Source organism: Lathamus discolor, chromosome 5 (genome assembly GCF_037157495.1).
Source record: "Lathamus discolor isolate bLatDis1 chromosome 5, bLatDis1.hap1, whole genome shotgun sequence".
Lineage (NCBI taxonomy): Eukaryota > Metazoa > Chordata > Aves > Psittaciformes > Psittacidae > Lathamus > Lathamus discolor.
Window position 1 is genome coordinate 118,762,159 of NC_088888.1, and position 25,392 is coordinate 118,787,550.

Genomic DNA, 25,392 nt, shown 5'->3' on the forward strand with positions numbered 1-25,392 from the left:
GAGCACTGGCAGCTGTGCCCGAGAGTTTGAAAAGGACAAGTGATGCTTGTAATTTGTGTCCAGCTTATTTAGCAAGGCAGTAGAGGATTTAGGAATGAGCCCAGATTAATTAGAAAGTTATATGCCATTTTACAGGACAGCAAAGCCAGTAGCTGACTGTCATTTTAGAGTGACTGAGCTGCGACTTCTGTACGAGAGAGCAAAGATGTTGCTGGTGGAGGTGAGAACAGCCATGTACCCATTTACAAGTGGTTGGTGGACTGGTCACCTCTCACACAGAGCAAAGACGTGTCCCCCTGGGCAGGGACACCTCACACTAAACCATGTCACCCAAGGCTCCGTCCAACCTGACCCTGAACACCGCGAGGGATGAAGCATTCACAGCTTCCCTGGGCGACCCATTCCAGTGCCTCACCACCCTTACAGTAAAGAACTTCTTCCTTATATCCAATCTAAACTTCCCCTGTTTAAGTCTGAACCCGTTACCCCTTGTCCTGTCACTACAGTCCCTAATGAAGAGTCCCTCCCCAGCATCCCTATAGGCCCCCTTCAGATACTGGAAGGCTGCTATGAGGTCTTCCATCTTGCCTTTTGTCACTGAAATTCAGGAGAATGCATCTTTCTGAACAAGAGAAATGAAAATCAAACTAATCTCCTACAGAGAAACCTGACCAGCACTTGGCATGCCACTGCACACGCATTTTCCCCAAGGGGAGGATGCAAAAGCAAACAAAACATGGCAGATGTTAGTCGTGGTGTTTAATGTGCTGTTGGAAGGTGCTCAGATCCTATAGCGCTGAGAGCTCTGAAGTCTACTGTGCAGAAGCCAAATGCTTCAAGATGAGCTTTTCATGTTGCTCTGTTTTGAAATACTTCAAGATGATGTGGCACAGAAATAATTTAGGCAAGAACAGATTTTCCTAAGCAAGACAGAATGATAAAACATTACACTTCATGGTATACAGCTGAAATGACACTACCTCAAAAGACATCACCTCATGTGAAACAGACAATCAAAATTGATTTCTGATGTTTGATTTTTCCATCAAAATGTGGAGAAGATGAAGAGCATTGCAGCAGAATTTCTCCAGATTGAAACACAGGCTGTCCTGCACGCACAGAGCTTCAGAAATCACAAGTTGTCTCCATCTTTATAGAATCATAGAATCACAGAATAGTTAGGGTTGGAAAGGACCTCAAGATCATCAAATTCCAGCCCTTCTGCTGTGGGCAAGGACACCTCACACTAAACTACATCACCCAAGGTACACCCATGTCATCTTTTCCAATCATTAACGGAGTAACTACCTCAGTTTGTATCTACACTGCAGTGACAGACATGGGTAAATTCTCGGATGTATTAAAGACTTCCTAGGTGAATGGAAAGGAGAATAAACCCAGCTCAGTTTGTGCATGATGCATTATGTCATCATTTGACCTCAGGATGTTGGAGTTTGCTTTAGCAGGATTTGACACTGTCTACTTGACTAAGCAGTAGCTCAAACTGAAAAGGTAACAAAAACACTGACTGCTTCAAAGCAGCACAAGGCTTGACTAATTGAACATGTTTTTTGCTCTTAAAGGAACTACTTACCCATTGCTTCATCTTCTGTTCACCAAGGATCATCCCATCACTTGCTTAGAGTTGTGGTGCATTTCTCTGTCCAGTAAAAGAATAAAATCATACGGATAGAATAAAAAGTTTCATGGCTTCTGCTTAAGGCATCAGAGGTATCTTGTGGTCTCTGTACAAGGGCTCATTAAAGATACATTATGGAAGCGAAAGAGCAATAGCTGCCTGCACAGGAAAGGTTTGCAAAGGTGTGGGAAGTTAAACAAAAGCAAAATCTCTCCTAAGGGAAGCAGTGACAGAGGCTGCTTTACACTTCTTGACTCCCAGTTCTGATCCAAGCACAATGTCACAACCGATGTATATCCGATTGCTCTTCCTAGCCAGGGCTGCTATATCCCCAGGGAGAGAAATCGCACCCTGGGATGCAGGCAGCGGTTGCCTGGTGCCTCTTGCGCAGTGCCCTTCTGGAAAAGTCACAGTACAATCATCTCCCTGGTGAATATGGAGCCAGATCTAACCTGTGATGGGAATATCCTGAAACTGTGCCAGGGACAGGGGGTGGCACGACCAGAGCGGGTGTCCCCAGGGCTCGCCAAGAGCTTTCCTGCAATAAGCTCCATCTTCTGTGAGCTACTGTACATGAGCTGCAGCAAAACTTTCCCTAAGGAAAGAACCTACATCACTCTGGAATCCCATTCCTGTTGTAGCATCATACCCCGCACCAAAGTGTAATTCCAGAATAGATACAATGCAATGCCACCAGCTGCTGATGTTAAAAAGCCCAACAAGACAACAACCCCCCAGACATAATGAAACAAGTTGCCAAACCCCAGGATGTTATGTAGATACTACAATACTCAGAAATTTCCTCATTATGGATCTTCTTTTACTGAAGCCTCTATATTTTGAACTTTCCAGCTTTTCTCTGGAAGCAGGAAAGCAAGAAATGTTACTGTCCTTGAACGGGCAGGGGTCACCACTATCGAGGCCATATTGCTGTGAAATCACAGCTGCGCTGGGCAGGGCACGTCTCCAGGATGAAGGATCACCTCCTCCCTAAGATGGTGTTTTACGGTGAACTTGCCACCAGTTGCCGCAAGAGAAGTTCCCCAAAGAAGAGATATAAGGACTCCCTGAAACAACACCTTAGCCTTGGCCATAGTGACTACCATCAGTGGTCCACCTTGGCCTCCAATTGGGAGACTTGGCGACACACCATACATAATGCCATTAACTCCTTTGAGAACTAACGCAGAACTAGTCTCGAGGAGAAAAGACAATGTAGAAAGAATCGCGCCCTGCCTATACCAAGGAGACCTTTCACTGTGCTTTTTGCAGCCGGACTTGCCTATCTCACACTGGCTTTTTTAGTCATCAGAGTGCTTGTAGTAAGCGTGGGTAAAGCCCTTCCCACATCTTCTCTTGTGAGACCTCACCTGGAGCATTGTGTGCAGTTCTGGTGTCCTCAACATAAAAAGGACATGGAACTGCTGGAACAAGTCCAGAGGAGGCCATGAGGATGATCAGGGGACTGGAGCACCTCCCGTATGAAGACAGGCTGAGGAAGTTGGGGCTGTTCAGCCTGGAGAAGAGAAGGCTGCGTGGGGACCTCATAGCAGCCTTCCAGTATCTGAAGGGGGCCTATAGGGATGCTGGGGAGGGACTCTGTCAGGGACTGTAGTGACAGGACAAGGGGTAACGGGTTAAAACTCAAACAGGGGAAGTTTAGATTGGATATAAGGAGGAAATTCTTTCCTGTGAGGGTGGTGAGGCACTGGAATGGGTTGCCCAAGGAAGCTGTGAGTGCTCCATCCCTGGCAGTGTTCAAGGCCAGGTTGGATGAAGCCTTGTGTTGGATGGTTTAGTGTGAGGTGTCCCTGCCCATGGCAGGGGGGTTGGAACTGGATGATCTTGAGGTCCTTTCCAACCCAAACTATTCTATGATTCTATGATTTTATGATTCTATCCTCGTTCACGAAGTCAAGCCATGATTCTTTTCCTGAAGGAAATGTGCATGCTTTTCAAGTCATAAGGTACCCTTGGAAATCAGCAAGCAGATTTGCAATAGCATTTGGGTTCCTTCTTCATGATGAATTTAGGATTACAGGGAGCCAGGTATAACTTCATAAAAAATTAAAAGGAGCAGAAATAAGAAGTCAAAATTAGCATGCAAAGTGGAAGCTGTAATTTTTAATGTGACTATTAATTCTACAGAAAAGAAGTAGAAGAAGTACCCTTAATAAAACAGTTTTCTCTTTTAACCAAAGACATGATTAAAACAAGCTCTTCGAAATAAATCCCCACCAAATATACCTGACAAAATATCCAAGGGGATTCTTTCCTTTTCCTATTCTTCTGTTGTCACGTCTGTGGGGATATCTGTGCTGTTTCTTTCAATATATTTCAGGTAGCCTGGCAGCTTGTGTCTTGTAAATCGGACTAAGATCGAGGCAGGCGGCATGAAGGGCTAAAAGAAAGAAGTTACTGCAGACCAGGGAAGAAGTGGGATTGAATTTGAGTCAGAGCTGGTGCCTGAGGGCAGCTCTGTGGGTGCAGCGTGAGGTGTTTGCCAGTCTCCTACACGGGGTCAGGTTTGTCAGCCCTGTCACAAGTGGGTCTGTCCACATGCCCTGTCACCCATCCAGAGCCTTTAGGCCTGGCCTAGCCTCTAAAATGAAGTATAAGGAATAAAAGCAGCAAAGCTGGGTTTGAGCAGTGCAACCTTGTAGAGGAAGGGGCTGCAGGAATCTCAGCTCATCAGCAATCATTGTGAATGACTGTGCCTTGATCTAGGAAGGAAACTGCAGGTATTTCATGGGAAAACCACCTTTTTGGAGGAAATGGCAGTATGTATCCCTATAACAATTCAGTAGGAATAGCTGTTTAACATAGGATGTATTAAAATAAGCATTTTTGTATCTGTTCTGTCCTTTTGACACTGAGTTGTAAGAACGCAGAATAAGGACAGGTATGTCTGCAGGCATGCGAAAGCGTACACATCAGCTTCTTGTATGCATTGCCCAAATGTAGCCAACAGACTAAGCAGCTCAGCAGCCCGGAGAGGATTAACACATCAGGAGCAAAATGTAATCAAAAAGCATATTTTCCCTCCTGTCCATGCTGCATTCCTGAGTACCAGGAGAGGGACAACACGTTAAAGGGACTGCACAGTACCCAGTGTCACACGGCATCATTAAATATCAGATTAAATAGCAGATAATTTAGGTAAAGACCAACAGGCACAAGGACAGGCAGAAGTGTTATCAGTCAGGACTCCAAGGATGACAGGTTGTTACCACAATTTCCTAAGAGGCTGCAGCTGTGAAACTCGCTTTGTCTTTAATTTTTCACCCTCCCACTCAGCAACCTTCAGAATCTGGAGCTTAAGTCTCTTTTAAGTTGATGTGTTACAAAGGAACCAAAAGAAAGACTCAAGGGGAAGATATTGGCTTTAGCTATTTGATCCAGCTTTTTACATTGCTATTCTATGCCCAATTCTGGGAAAAAGAAATCCCTTTATCCTCCGATTCCCCACCTAATCAAAACTAGGCTATTTTATCCAAATAGCAAAGCCGTGTTGCTTAACGCCTGCATTGATTTCAGCCCCCGGAGAGTCAGATCTGAAAGATTTTCCTTGAAGGACAGTCAGAAAGGAGAGCAATTTCTGCTGCTCTACCTTTGTCACAAAATATTGCTCTTCCCATCAAGAAAACAAATGTTGCAGCAGCATAAGGAGGGAAGGCAGCAACAGCGGTGCAGGCAGCAGCCCTGCTCTGCCCCATCAGTGCCTCAGCACCTTTCAGCACAATACGAGACCAACAAAGGGTGCTGCAGCCCCGGCTCAGCTTTCAGTGGGGTTGTGTGTTTTGCCTGCATGGGAAAGCATCAGGAGACGATGGCCTGTGGCACGGTCTCCAAGTTCCTGCAGGAACAGGGAAGAGTGGCTTTTATCAGGGCAGGTCTAGTATCAGCTACAACTTCCTCAGCAGGAAGATGCCTCCATTCCATTTCTTGTGACACCAAGGAGGGAGACAAGAACTATGGCACTAGAGTGCCACAGGTATGGGGCATCTTCAAACCCCCCAGCTCTAGCAGGTCCTCCTGGGGAAGCAGTAGCTGCAACCAACACTATGGAGACAGGGGAATCTGATCCCAGCCCTAGCTTTAACCCAGCCTGCCGCCATGGATAGAGATATGGGGCAATGGACAAGCAGAACTTCCCACAACTCACACAAACAGAAACTCTTACAAGGTTTCAGGGTTCTACTGCCTCCACACGGTAGATACTGCCAAAGGTGGGGAGAAGAAGAAATAGGGTTATGAGCAGGCGAAACAGCATTAAGGATCTCTTTCTCCCAAGGAAAGCAGGCTTTACAAAATGCCGCAGGAACTCGAGCACAAGCCAACACCTCTTTAGTATCTCAGTTTTCCTGGAGATTTGCAGCAGGAGCATGGAAGTGTGGAGATGCCTCAATTTCCCTTTAAAATACAACCTATCAGACAGGCAGGAAAGAGCACTTTGCATCTCTTCCAGGTATCCCCGTTACACAGAGAAAACAATTACTACATCAGCGGAAACATCAAAAGCTGCAACTTGTTTTTCCTTTACAGGTGTCTGCTCCCAAGTAGAAGATTGCAGCTGGGGAAGCTGATTTTTGGAACGCAAATGGAAAAGCACTTTCTGTAGATGTCCTACCGGTAATAAGCTGTGAAGAACACAATCCCTTCAGCTCCCAAAACCATGCAGATGAAGCCCAGCTGTCATTACACAGTTGGGTCCCGAGTAGCAGCAGAGAGAAAAAGAATGGATTTCAAAGTAGTTTCAACAAGAAGATGAAGCTGTTCAATTCAGTCAGGAATTGATCTGGATAATTCACTGTGCAAATGAAATATTGTGCCTGGGTTTTGTTTCTTTTCTTTCTAATATCTCTCTTTTTCTAAATACATATATATATTCCCAATGTTTCCTCACACGCTGCTCTGTCTTGCTCTTCTCTAAAAGAAAAAACAGATGCTGCAGAAGTGTTATCCAGCTTTCAACCCAAACACAAACTCTAAAACTATTCTTAACCTCATGCCTGCAGTCTCAAATATCCATAACATCAAATATGGCCAGATCTATTCTACCTGTTAAAGCCAACATACACTTCCAAGAGCAAGTCCTAGCCCAGACCACTGGTCTCCATGAATTCCAGATTAAGGTCAGGCTGATACCTTATCCTGAGCTCTGCCTTCACTCTCACAGCTCCAAATACCTGCAAAATGAAATGCATCACTGCCCTTCTCCCATATAGGGAAGAAGGCTCTCTGCTAAGCAGGGCTTACCTGCTTCTAGTTTCCCCTCAATCTCCACTTATATCTTACCCTGACCTTTGTTTCAGTACATCAAGGTTAACTGCAGTGTGCTCACACTGGCAAGCTAAATCCTTCTGAACACTGCCTTGCACCAAGTTATCTTATGTGCTGACAACAGATGAAGCAGAAATAATGGATTTTCATTCTTTTTTTGCAGCAGAGCATCCCTGAAGACCTTGCGCAAGGCCCATGATGCCCAAGGAGATGATGTTGCGTTGCCATCCCCTGTTGCTGTTACTCCTGCTTTAAAGACCCTGAGGTTTTTTCTAAACAGAGATGCAAAGATGAATTTACTGCTTCAAGAAGCAGAACTGGTGGTGCAGAAAGCCACCAATTACTGGATTATGATTTGCTTTGGAGCTTTGCAGGCCAAGCCTTCCGCAAAGGCATTGATACTTAGGCCTTCTCTTTTGTACTTTTGAATGGATTTCTTTGGTGGTCTGGTTTTGGTTGTTTTTATTTGTAGTTTTTTGTTTCTTTACAAAAAGATCCTACAGTCCTGTCTCCTATTTTCTCATCTGAAAGTTTATTTAGAAGAATCACCTCCTTTTTGCCCTTAGTTAACCCCAAAGGAATAAGAAGATTCTGAGGATATTAAGACAAACTTTGTCCAGTCAAAACACTGACAACTGGTCAAACATAAAGCAAAACACATCAGGCCTGGTTTGCAGCAATGTTTATGAGCTGGGTTTGCTTCCAGTTGCAGCTGGTTAGTGGCATTTCTAGGGCTCGATCCAGACCTCTGAGCATCATGGTAGTTGTTACCAAGCCCAAGAGCATTGGGATCTGGCATGCTTTGCCTCAGAAGAACATTGCAAATCCATCCACACAGCTGCTGACCTGCCCCAGGTGCTGCAGCTGCACACAGCCTAGGAACAGCTCAAAAGCTTGCCAGGAAAAGAGGTAAGCACATTTAGGGGTATCTGCATAAATGATGGCGAAACCTCAGCTGATCTCAAATGGAGTGTGATCAGACCTGAGGGTGGTTGCGTGTGGTGGTACGTGATTTCCTGCTTTCCTGCATCTCATCCGTTTCCAGAGCAGCCCTTCCCCCTTTATCATTTACAAGCTGGTTATTAAACTACAAGGCTGGAAAAATATTCCATGTTCTCCATTGCCTTCACTGAAGTCACACTGAAATGGCACAGCTGCCCACTGCTGAAGCAGCTCCAGGCACAAGAGTCAGACACCTGCAAGAGGAAGGTCTGTCTTCTCAGAGCAAGTAAATCACTCCAATATGTTGTTCAATAATGAGGCTAACTCTCAGCCAAGACAATACCTCTGGGACCTGCTGGTGAAGGCAAACGTTGCTCTCAGCCCATCCCTGTGTACTGACATAACAAGAAGCAGCCTATTGTGACTTTTGCAACAGCACCAACATTTCTGTGAAAGATGAAGAAGAGGTCAGCCAAGAGATGAGGGATTCCTTGCCTTCCTCCAGCACACTCAGCTTCAGAAGGAAACTGAGTCACTGCTTGCAAATGCTGCAGACAGCCCAGGCAAGCATCCAGCAGCCTTTTAGTCTGGATCACTGTGACCCCAGAGGAACTTCCCTTAAGGGAAACACAGATCCACTCTCACCTTCGGATGTTTTTGGCAGTGCTAACAACGTCTTTGTCAAACACTAGCCTAAAAATATCCTTCAACAGCTGCACCTGTATCCTTTTATTTCTCAAGAAAATCTTTGCTTTTTACTTTTTTACTTTTAAGTGCATGCATAGACAAAGGAAAGCAAAACCAACAGGGGATGCAAAAGCATTATTAAAGATGATTACAATGCAATCTTAGTTAATGAGGTTGTAGCATATCTTATTTTCCCCATTTGGCATCTTATTAATATGACAGATCCTTTTTGCTTTAAACCACCAAGAAGCACCAAAGTTCATGATAAGTACTGATATGCATCTGCTGGAAGGTGTTTGGTACCTAAGAAGCAGAGTCATCACTGGGGTTGCTATGGCAAACAAGCTGTTCTATCAGTCAGGAAAAGAAAGTGCTGTATAAATACTGAGTAATTACTCAGAGAAGTAACAGTGCTAGAGCAAAAACAAAACCTGAAGTAGCTTCACCCGGTGTAACACAGCCAAATCCCGTCTCTACAGTTCCTGGAGGTCTGTGACTGCAGCATATTCTGGTTTTGCTTTTTTCAGGAGCTACTCTTCTAGGCTGAAATGTATTTAGGAAGGTTTTCCTGCATCGCACCTTATCTGAACTGAGTAACCCGATGTCGTGCAACCACTCTGACTGTAGGTTCACGGGGCATAATCAAAACAGAGTGTGTTGCATCTCTCAACAAAAATGACTAAATGGCAGCTGGTCAAACAGAATGGGGAGTGGTGAAATTCTCATCTACTAGAGCATTTCTGACAGGTTCCTGTCGGCTGTATATTGGCTCCATGCTGCTCAGCATCTCTGTCCATGATTTAGAGGGAAAAAGAGCACATCAGAATAATGACTAGTGATGTGTCACACATGCTGTATGACATATACACAAAGCAACACAGAAATGAGTAGGACGATGAACAACAGCAAAGCCTAGTCATGTAAATCCAGTGAAAGGCAGCTGCTAGTAGTAACATGTTTGAAGCTGCTGCGTTGAGTTCACAGTTAAAGAGAGCTACACTGGATTTCCAGCCAGGTAGCTGGGGAGAGCCCCTCCTGCTTTTCCCATCTGCTGGTTGCTCTCACCAACCTGGGCTGCTGAAATGGTCAAGAGACTTGGCTGTCATAGAATCACAGACTGGTTTGTGTTGGAAAGGACCTTAAGATCATCCAGTTCCAATCCCCCTGCCATGGGCAGGGACACCTCACACTAGACCATGTTGCCCAAGGCTCTGTCCAGCCTGGCCCGGAACACTGCCAGGGGTGGGGCATTTACCACTTCTTTGGGCACCCCATCCCAGTGCCCCACTACCCTCACAGTAAAGAAATTCTTCCTTATATCTAACCTGAACTTCCCACTGCTAGTGCTGTGCTTACCTCCTATTCCATGCTCTGGAGCCATCAAAAACAAGGGTGAACTTCAGAGCATCCAACTGGGAGAAGGGAATCGAGTGAAGAGACCGGTGGGTGGTAGATAGAAGAAAGCCTGGGAAGACAGGAGAGAGTTTTCATGTCTCTATCGGAAAGTCAGAGCTGAAGACGCTAAAGCAAATGGTGTTATTGTATTAGGAGTTTGTTCCATGAACAAAACAAAGCACAGTTTTGTCCGTCATGCTTTGAATTTGAAATTTTCTATTGTTGAGAGCTGTCAGAAGTCCTTTCTGGTTGATGTGCCTGTTTAAAGGCTGCATCCTACCATTACAGTACACAGGTTATTCTGCCAAATCTTCCATATTCCAACTCTCTCGACCTTCATGAGCTGAGGTACATCCTCCCTAAGGTTACATGAGAAGCTGAGTTTCGTCTTCCTACAGGCTGTTGTTTCTCACTGTAGAATAAATAGTGCCTCAGCTTCTTAAAAAAAACCAGGTGTATTTCTGATACCATTGCCATAAACTTCAACCATTACAGCAGTAAAGAACTTAATAAACCGAAGTATCACAGCCTTGTTACCTCATTCCAGTTGTGCCTCAGCACCATACAGTCACTAAAGTATTTCTCATCTCGATGTAATTTTCAGGCTACTTCTGAATTTCATAGATGAAAAAACAGAAAACCAAATAGCTTATGCTATTTTATGCAGCTGCATAAGTCTTACAACCAATGTCCCACCAAAAGAATCAGAAACCAGATACCATCCCTGCCAAATCCCAGTTTCTCCCAGCCTGATGTGTGGTGGCAAAACACTTGCAGAGGGAAGGTAGGGGTTGCAGCCAACGCACTGAGATTTCACTGCTTTTGGGTAAGCTAATGGTGGCTGCTGTTGAGGCCATGCACATTCAACTGTGCCCAATATCAGTATGAAAGCATAGGCAGGGACAACTCACCCTCAGCCATGTCACCCAAGGCTCTGTCCAGCCTGGCCCTGAACACTGCAGGGATGGAGCATTTACCAGTTCTCTGGGCACCCTGTGCCAGCACTTCACCACCCTCACAGTAAAGAACTTCTTCCTTATATCTAATCTGAACTTCCTTGTTTAAATTTAAACCCATTGCTCCTTGTCCTATCAGTACAGTCCTAATGAACAGTTTACGGAAGAAGGAGCATGGCTGTAAACACCCAGGATGCCTTGAACGGTATATCCACAGCTGACAAGAGGTAGGCAGAGCATCCAAGTTCTGGAAACTCTTACAGCATGGCTTACAAGTGTCTTCTTGTGCAGCACAAGAGAGAGCTGAGCATCTACTTCCAAACTGGCCTTGGGTTCACCTCCTTGCCTCAAGTATTACAGAGAGCACCAAGCCTCTGTGTCCTTTGCCCTGTGCAGCACAAGACCCCTTTTGGGCTTGCACAAGACCCCTTTTGGGCTTACCCAAGACCAATATCAATAAAACTTAGCTTGGGCAAATGAAGATTTCTTTGTTTTCCCCTTCTCCAGGCATGGTTTGAGCTTTCACCCCATTTTCCTGGTATGCTCCTCTCCAGCTCTTTGAGGTTTGCAGCTACAAGGACAAAACCTCCAAACCACTTTCCTCCATGTCTTTCCACTGGCCATAAATGCTAATGCCTTAAATAACCCCACTGTGTGCTGAGGGACCCTTTACATTATTTAAACGCTATCATTCAGGTGTGAACCTTTCCATTGATTTACCATTCACTTCTCATTCTCTCCTGGATACATTAAGCAGCTGCAACCCACAACTGGTATTGAAGAGTAACAATTCCATTTGTTTGAATCTGACGCAGCACTGCTCACTTTTGCAGCCCATATAATTCTCCTCACTACGGTTTATGTGACATTAATGACAAAATAAATAATTCAGCATGGTTTTCACCCAAATGTAGCCCTGTCAGAGACTAATATATAATCTTTGCTGGCTTATTTAACTAAACAAGATGCTGAATGGTACTTTGAAAGGTCGAAACTCTCCTTCTAGTGGAATTTGGTGGCAAAGCTACCCTGAGACCTGATGGTAACTAACAGGTACAAACTCCTGCCAACCTCTCTTCCCATTTAACACTCACATTTGCGCTCTGCACATGTACCTTCTTACCAGGCACATCTTAGGCTGGCTTTTTATGAAGCTGCACTTAGCTTGAAGGAACCATGAACTGAAGCTGAACAGCACCAGGAATGTCTGCACAGAGTAATTATGAGAAAAGAGAACTCCTACTTCACTAATGATGCCCGGCAGTGGGACTTCATGAATGAAACCACTCCTGTTCTGGCTCTCGGTAGTGGGTTCAGCAATGAACCAAGCCACTCCAAGCACCTGAGGAAGGCTGCTTGGCTACAGAAGCACTTTAACGAGACCACTATTAAAAAAAGGGAGGAAAGGGAAAAAGTACTTATTTTTTTGTACGTTCATGACAAAATTTCCAGTAACTTCACTGAGGCTAGGATATTTCCTTCTATTTTTTCCTTCATTTCTCATATGCTCATTCCTACTTGCTCTGTGTTCATTAAGGCCATCCCTGAGCTGCTGTGTTAAAATTGATGTCAATAGCTGTATAATTTCTGCGTAAAGGAACACTCCTACCAGAAAAGCCTTGCAGCTTACAGTGCTGCTTTTCCTTAGGGGTGTATTGGCTTCAAAATGATCCTAGGGTTGCATTTGGATCAAGAGCCTTATTTCTCCTGGGCAACCTGTTCCAGTGCCTCACCACCCTCGCACTCTCACCTGACTTTCTCTTTGCTGGGATGCATCACTCTTGAGCTTAGACAAGGTGATCCTTGAATATTACCCAGCTTTCTTGGGCCCCTCTTCTATCCGGGGCTTTATCCCATGGTACTCTACCAAGCAGAACCCTTAAGAGGCCAAAGTCTTTTGTAATCCGGTTTAGTGAGTTTGCGGTGTACTTTCTTCAGTGCCCTAAGGATCTTGAGCTCCACCATATCATGGTAACCATCTGTTGATTAGCCAGATTTGACTGGCCCTTTCAAATCCCTTCCCTTTGATCTGCAGGATTGATGTTTGCCTGTAAGCAACACATTCAGAGCTGGCAAGCGCATCATGCCAAATTATTCTCCCCTGGAGCAGGGTCAATTTGATATTCAGATTGGCTTTTCATTTATCCTGGGTCTGCAAAGTGATTTTGCTTTCTTTCAGCTTCAATTTTCCTAAACTATTGGTATCCGATTTCTGATGTTGCAGAATTGAACTGTCTAGACTGCTATCCAGGGTGTTTTTCCTCATGTCCACGGAGTCTGTTTTTCCTGTTGTGTAACTGCAATTGCTGTTTGGAAAGATCATAGTGTGCATTAGGTAGATGATGAAATAAAGCCTAATGAATTCTCATGGAGAGAGAAATCATTAAAGCTTGTGATTTGAAAATCATAAATGGCCCATTTCCTTCAAAATAAGATAATAATGAATAGATGATACATTTCAAACTGTACTCTAAGTAAAACTGATAATGGTTTCCTTGGAGCTGGAAATTATGTGCCAGGAAAAGGATGCATCTGCCCCAAAAGCAATGGAGATTAAGAGAGCATCTGAGACAACTGAGTTATCCGTTTGGGCTTTTATTCCCCAACCCTTGCTTGACAGCATTAACACAGTGAAGAGTAAACATAAAAACCCATAAAATGGAAGATAACTTATTAAATGTGATGCAGAGGAAATCTATGGGAGAAGGCACTGCTCCATTCCTCACATGTGTTCATCTACTGAAGCTAAAATCCTCTAGCAAACCCCAAATGCTGAAGCTACGCACCATTCACTTATTCACATCCTCCTTTTTGCAAACAAGGTGACGTGATTTTAGGGTTCAAAACCTCATTTTCCTTCATATTGCCCTAAAACAACCGAACTTGCAGACTGAACATACGTAAGTGAGGTTATCACGAAGTAGATGATAATCAATGACACGGCAATGGTCATAATCTAAGCCTGCAAAATGTCTCCCACCCAGAGAAGACTGATACCTGAGAAACATCCGACTTGGCTGACCAGCCATGCTCCATCTCTGGTAACCATTAACATTTAAGGTCAGGGCAAGAGCCCTTAAGTTTCATGGCTACAGTCTGTGCTGCATAGAAACATGGAATGGTTTGGGTTAGAAGGGACCTTAAAGATCATGTACTAGTTCCATTTATTCTTCCTACAGGGGAAATATATCAGCCAGAAGAAGAGGCAAAACTTGAACTGACGCCATGGGGACATCAACACTGGTCTCATGATATGTCATGTATGGAAGCAAAAATCAAAGTGTCCTCTTTGTATAAATGATCCAAGAAAAACACTGCAGCCAGGCAGAGAACAGCTGATGGCACAGAGGAGCTCTTGTTAAAGGCTATCTATATTCGTGACTCTGCCTATGGTTTGCAGTCTGACTTGCTTCAGTCCCATCTTTGGTTTAACTGTCCATTTAGTTTGAATTGCATGCGATACTTAAGGAAGCATAGGTGGGACTGACATGAATACAAATGAATTCCTTAGGTCTGGAGTTATGACAATGATACCAGGAAATGAATTCCCAGGGGTTTTAAAAGAGGCGTAAAAAAGAAATTACTGCTTCCTTTTATCTGAGTTCCTGATATTTTCAGCTTCCAAAGACATTACCTAAGTTAACTTTCTGCACTAAACTTCTTTATGAGAGAAATGAAGTTATTTTCCTTACAAATAAAAAAGCATACTCCCCACCATAGCAGCCCTGCTATCGTATTTAAGGCACCTCCCAGGGTAGAGCTATTCCAGATTAAAGAGCGCTTTCATTTGAACCAGAGGTTGGATTGCACTTTTCATTTCTGTATGCCACAGAAAGGCTGGGATCCTCTGGAAGCACTGCTGTGCTGTTAAGTGGATTGACTGCATTCAGCAATGCAGCAATTTCCAGTGACCCCAGAAACTGCAGCCTTGAAAACACTGACCGGTGCCTGGTCTCATTTATCACGAAGCGTGGGAGCTGCTGACTCCCACTTGCCCCTCGGTCCTCCTGAGGAAAGGGCCATGACAAAGAGGGAGGGAAAGGTGGAGCTCGCTGCAGGCGCCGGCTCCTTGGAGCAATAACTGTGTTCCTCCTGTAAAGCAACTGCTGTGGGATTTTGAAGACTGAAATCTGTTGTGCTTTATTCTGACAATGAGAAGTGTTTTGTTGCCTTGTTCCCAGCTCCTCCACCCTGCTGGGGCCTCCGCATCCCGTATTTTCCTCTCATGCCTCACTTTCCCTTCCCTGTCAGCTTTCGGGCTGGGGAGAAGTGGTGATGACTTTTCAAGCCCTTGTGCCACCTTGATCACAAAGGTCAAGGCAAGTCAGTGATCTTGTGTAAAGCTTTAGCTCCTTTGGGAAGATGCTCTTTAAAACCAGCATCCCTGGTTCACCCCAACCCACGGCTCGGGTCCCACAGCGCTGCAGGCTCTGGTGGAGAGCAGGGAGCAGCCCCCTCATTCACTGGCATATTCAGAAATCTTGCTGCCAAGCCCACACAGAGCCTCCTCCTACACCTCTGAGATACCCTGGGTGCTTTTGTCAGCAAAGCAGAATACCAGCATGAATAACACCGATAGCGTCAAGGACAGCAAAGAACAATCAGCCCTGCTCTAAATGCTACCAGAATATTTATAACCTGAGTGTTTTGCCCAGGGAGCTGCAGCCTAATTTAGGCTCCTGCTTCCTGCTTACTTTCCTCTCCCCAAACACATGGTAGTTTTCTATCTTTACTCTCCAGAGTCTTTTATTTTCAATGTCCTGAACTTGTATTTCTCCTTCCCGTAGCTACAAACTCTCTTCCTACTGCATGAAGCAGCCAAGCTGGTCACCTCTGCTGGCAACACTCACAGCTTCACAGGATCAAGCCTATTACAATGAATAAATCATTCCCAGCTATCTGTGCACACACTTGAACAAGGTTAGTAAAAAAGGTTGTACACAGCAGGCTACCCAGCCCCAGCTATATCCTCCTATCTTGGTTTGAGAGTGGCTCCTTTCAGAGTTATTCTTACTCCTTCACAGTCATTTTCACAGAATCATAGAACAGTTAGGGTTGGAAAAGACTTCAAGATCATCCAGTTCCAACCCCCCTGCCATGGGCAGGGACACCTCACACTAAACCATCCCACACAAGGCTTTGTCCAACCTGGCCTTGAACACTGCCAGGAATGGAGCATTTGCAACCTCCCTGGGCAACCCATTCCAGTGCCCTGCCACCCTAACAGGAAAGAACTTCCTCCTTATATCCAATCTAAACTTCCCTTGTTTAAGTTTTAACCCTTTACCCCTTGTCCTGTCACTACAGTCCAGTTCTGTTCAGTAGAACAGAAGTCAGCTCTGCTCAGCAAAAGTGATTGAGCTGGTCCCTTCCTCCTCACTGAGCTCAACCAGCACAGTTTTGTGCACTGGCACAGATACCAAATATAAAGGGATTTAAGGAAATTAACTGGCAGTAGTGAGGCTATGGTTAAGGATGTTCAGTAAATTCACAACCAGATTTGAAGTGATGTGGAAGTCCTGACAGGAGCAGGCACAGACATGCACGAGTTTCACAGCTCCTACCACACTTGCTTAACTTGCCCAAGTTACCACAAGGGTAACCTGTGACTACCTTTGAGAGAGGGAAGGAGCACAAGGCTGATCACTCACCCCTACCTATGGCACCTTGCTCACTCTGCAAAAAGGATACCCGCAGAATGGCCCACAACCCTCTCATATAGCCCCTGTCTACATGGCCTCTGTGCATTTTGAGACTCACATCCCCTTCAGAGTGTCTTTTCATCCCCTGTCTTTGCTACAGTCTCAAGAAATACAGTGTCTGCCTGACCCCAAAAGATGAGGTTGCTGGGTTCCTCTCAGCTTTCACTTTGAGAAGAGCACAGCTCATTTCCTATGCACTGGAGTAAACGTCTTCCTTGCCTTAAACCAGTGATGCACGTCATACAAAGGAACAGTGGATTAAGGACTTCACCACTGCAAGCATGTAAACGCTATTAGAATTAATGGGAAACATCAATTTCAAAGATGCTCTTTTAGACAGATTTTGTGCATTAAATAGAGGTAGGTGAAATGTTGCAGGACAGCAATTTATTCATGGGGAAAAAATGCAGAGCTGATGATCAGCTGAAAGCACTGACCGTCACTGGCATTGGAATGGGAAAATGATCAAAATGTTTTCATTTTGTATTTCAAATTATAACCCAGGTCTAAGTAAAAGGTACTGAAAAGCCCTCAACATGACCACCAAGAAGCAGACCTACAACGAAAGGATTTTTACTTGTGCTAGCTAACAAATAATTCAATTACTCACCCAGCACTAACTTGAGGGCAGACAACTGGAGCGTTCCCTGCTATTGGCACAGGGGAGATTTAGGTGGGTAATTCCATTAGCACCGTGGAAGTCCCTTCACATCAATCTTTGTGGCATTAATGAGGAAATGAGGCAGCAATAATAGAAGAAGTTTGGGAACAGTTCCTTGGCTCCACTTCTGGATCTCAAGCAAGGACATCTCAGGTTTCCCACCTCTGCCAGAGTACGGCTTGTGCATTGCTAAATCTTCACATTGGGCTCCAATGCAGTGTTTTGGAGGTCTCAGTGTGGCCCTGGAAGCAGGGAAACATAAACCATAGCAAGTAACAAGAAACACAAGTGCTATTTCCTTAGCATTCACAAATTCGGATGCCTTTAAAAGCTGTGTATTAAATGACATGGTAAAGGAAGAGTTAAGCATTCAGGAGTGAGCAGATTTGCTCCTGCAGCAAACGCACAAAGCACTTGACTCTGTAACATCCTCACCAAGTAATTGTGTGAAGGCTCTCGGTGTCGCAGCTATTGTTTCATCTCCTTATCGGCACTGCACACTGCCTCGGGCTCTGAAGCTCTTCCCTGAGAGGGCTCCCCCCGGGATGTTCACACACACGCAGAGCCCCATTAAGATGAAAGCGTTCCTGGCCTCTGCCCATCTTCCTGCACTGTGTCTGCAGACTCGCACGATGTGCAGCAAAGGAACAGGTTTTGCTTTTAAGTTAGGAAAGTAGCACTGCTGCTGGAAAAAAAGAGAAAGGGAAAAAAACCCGGGCTGCTATTCCAGTGGGGGCTCTTACCAGGAAAGCCTGATCTCTAGGCCTGCTAGACCTAGAGATAGGACCTGTCAGATAAATCACTTTATGTGTCCCAGCAGTTCCTGCTGCTACATAATCACACCAAATGGGTTTATAAATGGAAACTCAAGTTACTCCAAATATTGGTCTTATTCAAGAAAAAAAAGTAATCTCTCTCCAGCACCTAAAAGGAAGAAAATGGCAACTGCAACGGGGACAGGCACCCACCTTTCTGAAATTGCTGTGTGGCAAGGCCACAGGCATCACTGCTCATGGGAAGATGGGAGCTCACCAGACTGGAAAGGAAAGCACCTTCTCAGCCAGGGCTATTGGAAACAACCACAGAACCCTGCACTTCTGACAGTCACAGTTTCAAATGAACTTCTGATTGAGCCTTCAAGTTAATCAAGGCTTCATCAGCCCCTCAGTAGCACACGGGGAGATGCATTGGCCACCTGGATCACAGATTCATGCATCTACATTATCAACATACCATCACTTTGCTGCTAGGCTGTTACTTGAAAACTCTGATGCTCTTCTCAGTGTGAGATGCAAGAGCAGTCAACAAAGGAAAACCTCTCCCCTCTGACCAAATCAAAACCCCTTTCCTGCCAGTTAGGTATCAGTCCACACCCCAACCTGGCAGGCACAGCTTTTGCACATTGTACTAAGATCATCGAACTAAACCAAGCAAAAAAGTGGATATGATGCCTCCTTTTCTTCTCAGCTGACTTTGGAGGGTGAAGACACAGCATATATTACTATTTTTATCTTCCCAATGCTACTATTTCTTGAAAAGAAAAGCTTTTCTAGGGTCCCAGAAGATGCAACTGAAGCGGTCATGGTCCTTTTTTTCTCCTTTCCCAAGCAGGCCTTTACACTCAAGCATTAACAAAGCTTTCATGCAGCAATAACATGCCCTTTGCTTCACACAGGTAACATGCAATTACATACACTGTGGCTTTATCTGTCTTGGTCCCAGCTTTGGTAAGGACCTGGCTAAATCTGATTTGGGCAGTGCTGTGCCTCTCAGTAGGTATCTAGAGCTCAGCTAAAGCAGAAGCAGTTGCACCACCTGAAAGCCTGCTCTCACAACGTACGTATTCCACCCTGGCTTTACAAACCATTTTGCAACTGTGTTGGCAGCTCAGGAATTTAATTGCAAGTCTCATGATATTGGGTGGTGGTTTTAATGAAAACTCCAGCTCCTGGGGAACACAGGAATCTCAGCTTTCATTTAAAACCAATTAAGTCTCCTAATTGCAGCAGCAACCCGAGAACACCCAGCAAGAAAGTCCTAAAGGATGAAATCTGAAGGTAAATAAAAAGACCCTGGTCCTTCCCTGTACAGTTTTTATTTAAGAGAATGCTCCCAGGATTTTCAAACTGATGACACAGGAGGCCCGACTCCTGTGTACAAAGCTTCAATTCAGAGATACTAACATAGTACAATGGGCCTGCAGAGAGAGAAGATAACACTTGCTTTAAGCATTAACAGTGACTTATTTTTATACTAATAATATGATAAAAGCACTTTCACTGTAGCTTGGAAGAGGTAAACACACACATTGGTAGCAGCCATTAGGAATAGGGTGACACGAGGCAGTTTAACAGCCAGGCAGAATTACCAGTTGCATCCCTTTAACATTTATTTATCACCAGGGTGTGAATTCAGCAGGGTTCAGGGATTACAGGGCAGCTCTAGAGTGTATCTGGAATAGAAGAAAACCACAGCTGAAGTTCTAAACAAAACTAGAGCATCATGAATTATGTTGAGCTTAGCTCTGAAAAATCAGTGTCACAGCTTTTCCCAAATCTTGGAGCCTAGGAGCTGGAAAGGAATAAAGCCTGCAATATTTACAGTGTGGTGGGAAAGGCTATGTCTGTTTTCACAAATCCAGCTGGCTTGCAGAGGAAGGGAATAAGGATAGCCAGAGTGTTCTAACTCGTATTCTGACTGTAAATGATGATTCTTTCTTCTCGCTGTTCTCTGGTTATTGAATTCAAGTTGAAAAAAAGCAGCTTTCCTTATGTTTACACACCCACACAGTTAATTGGAAGTAAAAAGTATGTCTGCTTATGGCCAGAAGTGCTACCCCTGTTTGGGAGAAACAGGTTATTGTGCAAAATTCATGTAATTGGTTTCCATAGCCCAAAGCAAATCAGCAACAATTTCTTACAGTGGAGGAGCAGATTTATACTGAAGTGTCCCTTGAAATTTCTCATTCAAAGGCTGAGGGTTCTAATGACTGCCTTCAAATTGCTATCAGTAAATGTCTACGCAAAAATGAAATTCAGTGTGCAATTTGGCAAACAGCTGTACGTTCACAGCCGTCAGCGACTAATCTAATCTGGGCTCTAATTTCTCTTTGTGTAGATTTGTAACGTGCACAGGCTTGAGCTTAATAAGGCCATTAGCACAAGTACATTTACTCAGGCCCATAAGCACTTGCAGAATGAGATCCTGTTTATAGTCAGCTGGCACTGGGCCAGCCCCATCCCTGACCAGTGTTGTACAGGAGAAAAGGCTACTTGCTTTTTTGCCCTTTCCCAACAGGTTTCTTATTGACCCCCATGGTAAAGACACATAACGGGCTTGAAACCAAACCATCTCAGGGCAGCCCTATCAGAGACACAAACCTCAGGTCCTGGATAAGCCCATTCCCTGCCTAGATGGCTGCATCAAGGCAAAACAAGGACCTGCTCCCAAAGCCTGGGAGGGTCTCCTTTTCCCGGAGCAACTAGTATTTATACTGATCCCTTCCCAACAGGATGGCAGTGCAGGAGTGAATTGCTTGCTATTTCATTCCCCCTTCACCTGTGGATGAGCCTTCTGAGCTCCAAGTGAGGGACTGCCTCTGATTAAACTGGGTCTAATGTGTGTGTTTATGAGACGTTTTGACCAACAAACCATTTTCCCTGTCAGACCCAGATACAACAATGATGATAACTCAAATGTTTGAAGTCAAATGGCTTTGGGAAGCTTTCCTGCCATTACACTCCAGGAATGTCAACGGGTCTAGCTAAGTGCAGGCAAAGACTGATGGCAGCACTTTCTGCATCTCCTTTTCCCACCAGAGAAGTCTATGTACCACTGGCTGGCAGGTCTACCCCAGAGAAGGGTGAATGAAGGTGGTGTATTATTCTTATAATTTGCACTATAACGAGTGTATCTTTACTTCTCTCACTAGAAACAGGTTGCAAAAGATACCACTATGAGTTAAACACTTCATTGGTTTCTTTCTGAAATAAGAAGTCTCCCTGAAATACTGAGGTGTGTAAAAAGCTATAATATCTTTCCAGAGTAAGTAATAATACTACCATTAAAAGAATATCCAGAACAACACCGTCCAACCCCCCAAAAAACTATTTTAGAAACACAACTCATTGAAGTAAATAAGTGAATACAAATCTTGACTTTAAGTCTGGTTTTCAACCTGTTGTTTTCAGGAGAGGAGCCCCAAAATTCCTCTTTGTACCCCTGTGGGAAAGCCCAGGATCTTGTTACTACTGTCTCCTTTAGCCTGCACCATCCAGAGGTCTGTACGGCTTTGATTTAAATAAGCTAGAACTGACTGGTTTTGCCATGTAAACCCTTTTGTCCATCTTCAAATTGAGACAGGGTGGCACCTGTGCTTAGCACAAAGCAACAGAACAGGTAAGGACTGCTCAGATACTGTATGTCAAACTACCATCCACCGCTCAGCTTTCCTATTTCTACAAGTGTGGCCATACTGCCTCAGTTCCTGGCTCCCCCTCTGTTTATTATTTCCTTCCCAGGGGGAGAACATGAAGAAAGCAGAAAAGGAGAAGGAGCAAAGGCACAGCACAGATCATACGTGTGCTTTCAGCCTTCGGCCCCTGAACTGTTCTGCACAGAGGAGGAAGGAAGGGGAAGATAGAGAAAGAAAACCGGGGAAACAGCATGAGGCAAAATAACTGAATGGGAAAAAAACATAGCAGCTGGATTTGCAATGAGGGAGCAGACTGAAAGATAGCCCCAAACAGCAGGTCCTGGAGGAATTTACTGGAAACTTGAGCAAACTAAATATCAATGAGAAAACAGTGTCAGCAAAGCAACAGGGTAAACAGACAGAGCTACAGTGAGAGAACACAGATAATTCCCTGTATTAAAAAATCACGACATTTTTGCTGAAGGAAAATAACAAAGACTGTTGAAAAGCAATTTCAGTTGAGCTCAATGCTCACTGAAACCACTAGAAGCTTTTGCATTGTCTTAAATAGCCAATATACCAGATCCTCAGCCCTTAAGCAACTAATTACGGGATGAACTAGTCATGCAGACAGCCATGGGATGCTCTTATGCTCTTTAGCAATGCAAAAATCACCCACAAAGTAGAATATAAGATGCATCATTCATGCCAATCATAACATTTATTCACATGATGAAAACTGGCCCAAACCTACATTGTACAGGAAATTAAAAGTTGGAATCAATGCCCTTACAAACAATAAGATTTGCTGCAGGAAAGGAAAACAGAGAAATCCAGGCTCTCTCTGGCACTGTGGTGGTGGGGGGGGCATTTCTCTTTTGTTATACCTCCAGTACAGGTCTGTATAAAGCAGGCATCTGATAGATGAGCTGCGTGGCAACTGCTGGCAGGCAGATGAAGGACCAGCACAGTGCTGTATTGGTGAAGGCTGGAAACATGCAGGAAGCACTGTTACTCTTCAGTAGCCATCACTGCTTTGATTTAATTGTGTACAAGCAAAACCTCTCAGATGAGTAACCTTCCTCAGGTACCTTCTGCCTAAGGTGACCAGGAGTTTTTCCTCACCCCATCATAGCACCTATCCTTATCTGCAGTAAGAAAGGCCTAAGACAGACAGAAGGTGTGGCTGAACTGTAAGTTTTTGTAAAGGGAGAAACCAGAGCTGTACAAGAGAGAGAAAACGGAACAAAAGCTTGTGGGTCAAGATAAGGATAGAGAAACATCACTCAGCAGTTACTGTCACAGGCAAAACAGACTTGATTTGGGGAAATTAGCTAAATTTATTACCAGTCAAATCAGAGAAGGGTAATGAGAAAATAAAACCCAAATCTTAAAACACCTTTTCCCCTCACCCATCTTCCCAGGCTTAACTTTACACCTGATTTTATGTACCTCCTCTCCCCCAGCAGTGCCGGGATATGGGAAACAGGGGTTGAGGTCAGTTCATCACACGTTGTCTCTGCTGCTCCTTCCTCCTCAGGGGAGGACTCCTCACACTCTTCCCCTCCTCCAGCATGGGGTCCCTCCCATAGCAGACAGTCCTCCATGGACTTCTCCAATGTGAGTCCTTCCCATGGGCTGCAGGTGGAGATCTGCTCCACCATGGATCTCCATGGGCTGCAGGTGGAGATCTGCTCCACCATGGATCTCCATGGGCTGCAGGTGGAGATCTGCTCCACCATGGACATCCATGGGATGCAGGTGGAGATCTGCTCCACCATGGACATCCATGGGATGCAGAGGCACAGCTGCCTCACCATGGGCTGCACCACAGGCTGAGGGGATTCTCTGCTTCAGTGCCTGGAGCACCTCCTCCCTCCTCCTTCACTGACCTTGGTGTCTGCAGAGCTGTTCCTCTCACATATTCCCACTTCTCTCTGGCTGCAGTTGCACAGGGGTATTTTCCCCTTCTTAAATCTGTTAACCCAGAGGCACCACCATCACCGATGAGCTCCGAGGTCTGCTTTGGAGCTGGCTGGCATTGGCTGTATTGGTGGCCATGGGGGAAGCTTCTAACAGCTTCTCACAGAAGCCACTCCTGTAGCCCCCCTGCTACAAAACCTTGCCATACAAACCCAATACGTGGATCACAAGCTCGATTCCCCAGGAGCGACCCATCTGGCCACACTGCTCACCTCCCCTCAGTGCCATACACCTCACTGCCTGCTCTTGGGAGAGCTTTGGGGGTACATGATACCCCCAGTACAAAAAGTAGAATTAGAAATCAGGTCCCAGGTTGAATGTTTTCTATCACTGCTGTTACAGTCTTATTTATAAAAGAGTTTAAAAACCCTTGCCTTGAGGTTTCACAAACAACAAATGCATTTGCAATGACACAGTAAGAGAAACCCTCAAGTGCTTCCAGAGCTGGAGAAATTGATAGACTTTTCCACGGTCTGTGGGACCTTCGCCCTCATTAAGGTCAAGCCAAATTACCTTACGAATAATTCAGCTACAACCCACAGCTCCCTGATTCTGAACTGATAGATTATGCAGCCATTAATCAGCTCAAGGTCTGCTTCTGCTTTTGACATTCAGAAGGTAACCTTACTCCATGCTGGTCCTTTTATTGAGTTCCTCAGATACATTCATACTCCGAAAAATAAATCTCATTCCCTGCTAAGCCCTGATGATTCCTCATGTTTCCTGAAAGACCGAATTCAGCCTTTAATAAATTTGTTTGTAATGCACCAATTTCATTTTGCCTGCTCCCAAGGAAGCTGATTTCTATTCGATGGGCTAGAAGACATGAGATATTATATATCACTGTACGCCTGCGCCTGTAGTTAGTTGCAGAGCCGTAAATTTGGGAGACAGTAACTGATCTTCAGTTAATTTCCTGCAAAGTCTGAAAACTTTGTCCTGGGTGATCGCTGACAAAGATACAACAACAAAATAACCCGAGATGGCCAAACCCAATTTAATAGTTTCCATAAAGATCATTTTTATCAGAGCTTTGCAGGACTTCATTCACTGGTGCAATATCACTCCCTCCATGTAACCGTGATAGTGAAAATGCACTTTTGTATCCTGCTTAGTATTTTTTCGGCTAGGATTCCTATAGCTATGTTTAACTCTCAGATCCGTATCTTTAATAGCAACTACCTGCATTTCCAAGGGCTGAATTTCACCCATTGAGGATGTCCAGTGAGGTTTAATTTTGACAGATGGATTTAAGGTCATGGCCATACCTTTCACTGCGTGCTTCGGCTCCCAGTGGATGGTGGGTATACTCTTGAAATAAAACTCTGGCTTTCCATTACTGTCATAAAGCAAGCTGTAGTACTGCCCTTTCTTCATTTGTCTTAATTATAGATATATCTTCTAGCTCATGAAAAAGAGAGAACTCCTTATCATAAGTGATTAATGAACTTGCAGGCTCTCCTGCAGATACAGTCAATAGCCTTCCCGATGTCCTTATGCTGAAAGTCCTGCTTCAAGTAGTGCTTATTTACACGGTATCTACATTAGCTGTCAATTAGATACAGCTTTGGTTGGTTTAATCACTTTCCCATCTAACCAACATCAAACCTTGAATGAGCCTGCGGAACATCAGCTCCCAGGCTTGCAGCACTGATCTGTAAGGACATGATATTGAGGCAGCTGTTGAGAAAACCCCCAAAATACACAAGTATCATGGATCAGCAGGGCAC

The 25,392-nt window shown here is 44.6% G+C and overlaps 1 long non-coding RNA gene across 3 annotated transcripts; it reads right to left on the reverse strand.

Annotated features, from left to right (window-relative positions):
* Positions 1–1,627: 1,627 nt before the first annotated feature.
* LOC136014517 (uncharacterized) lies at positions 1,628–23,277 on the reverse strand. 3 transcript variants are annotated; one of them, XR_010612747.1, is made up of 5 exons: positions 23,132–23,277; positions 17,701–17,947; positions 17,215–17,507; positions 9,908–10,016; positions 1,628–1,660 (listed from the first exon to the last, which is right to left on the reverse strand). It is a non-coding gene; the product is annotated as an uncharacterized LOC136014517 (long non-coding RNA). The 3 variants fall into 3 exon arrangements; XR_010612748.1 differs by having other exon boundaries at positions 17,701–17,950; XR_010612749.1 differs by lacking the exon at positions 23,132–23,277 and adding an exon at positions 18,234–18,290 and having other exon boundaries at positions 17,701–17,950.
* Positions 23,278–25,392: the final 2,115 nt, after the last annotated feature.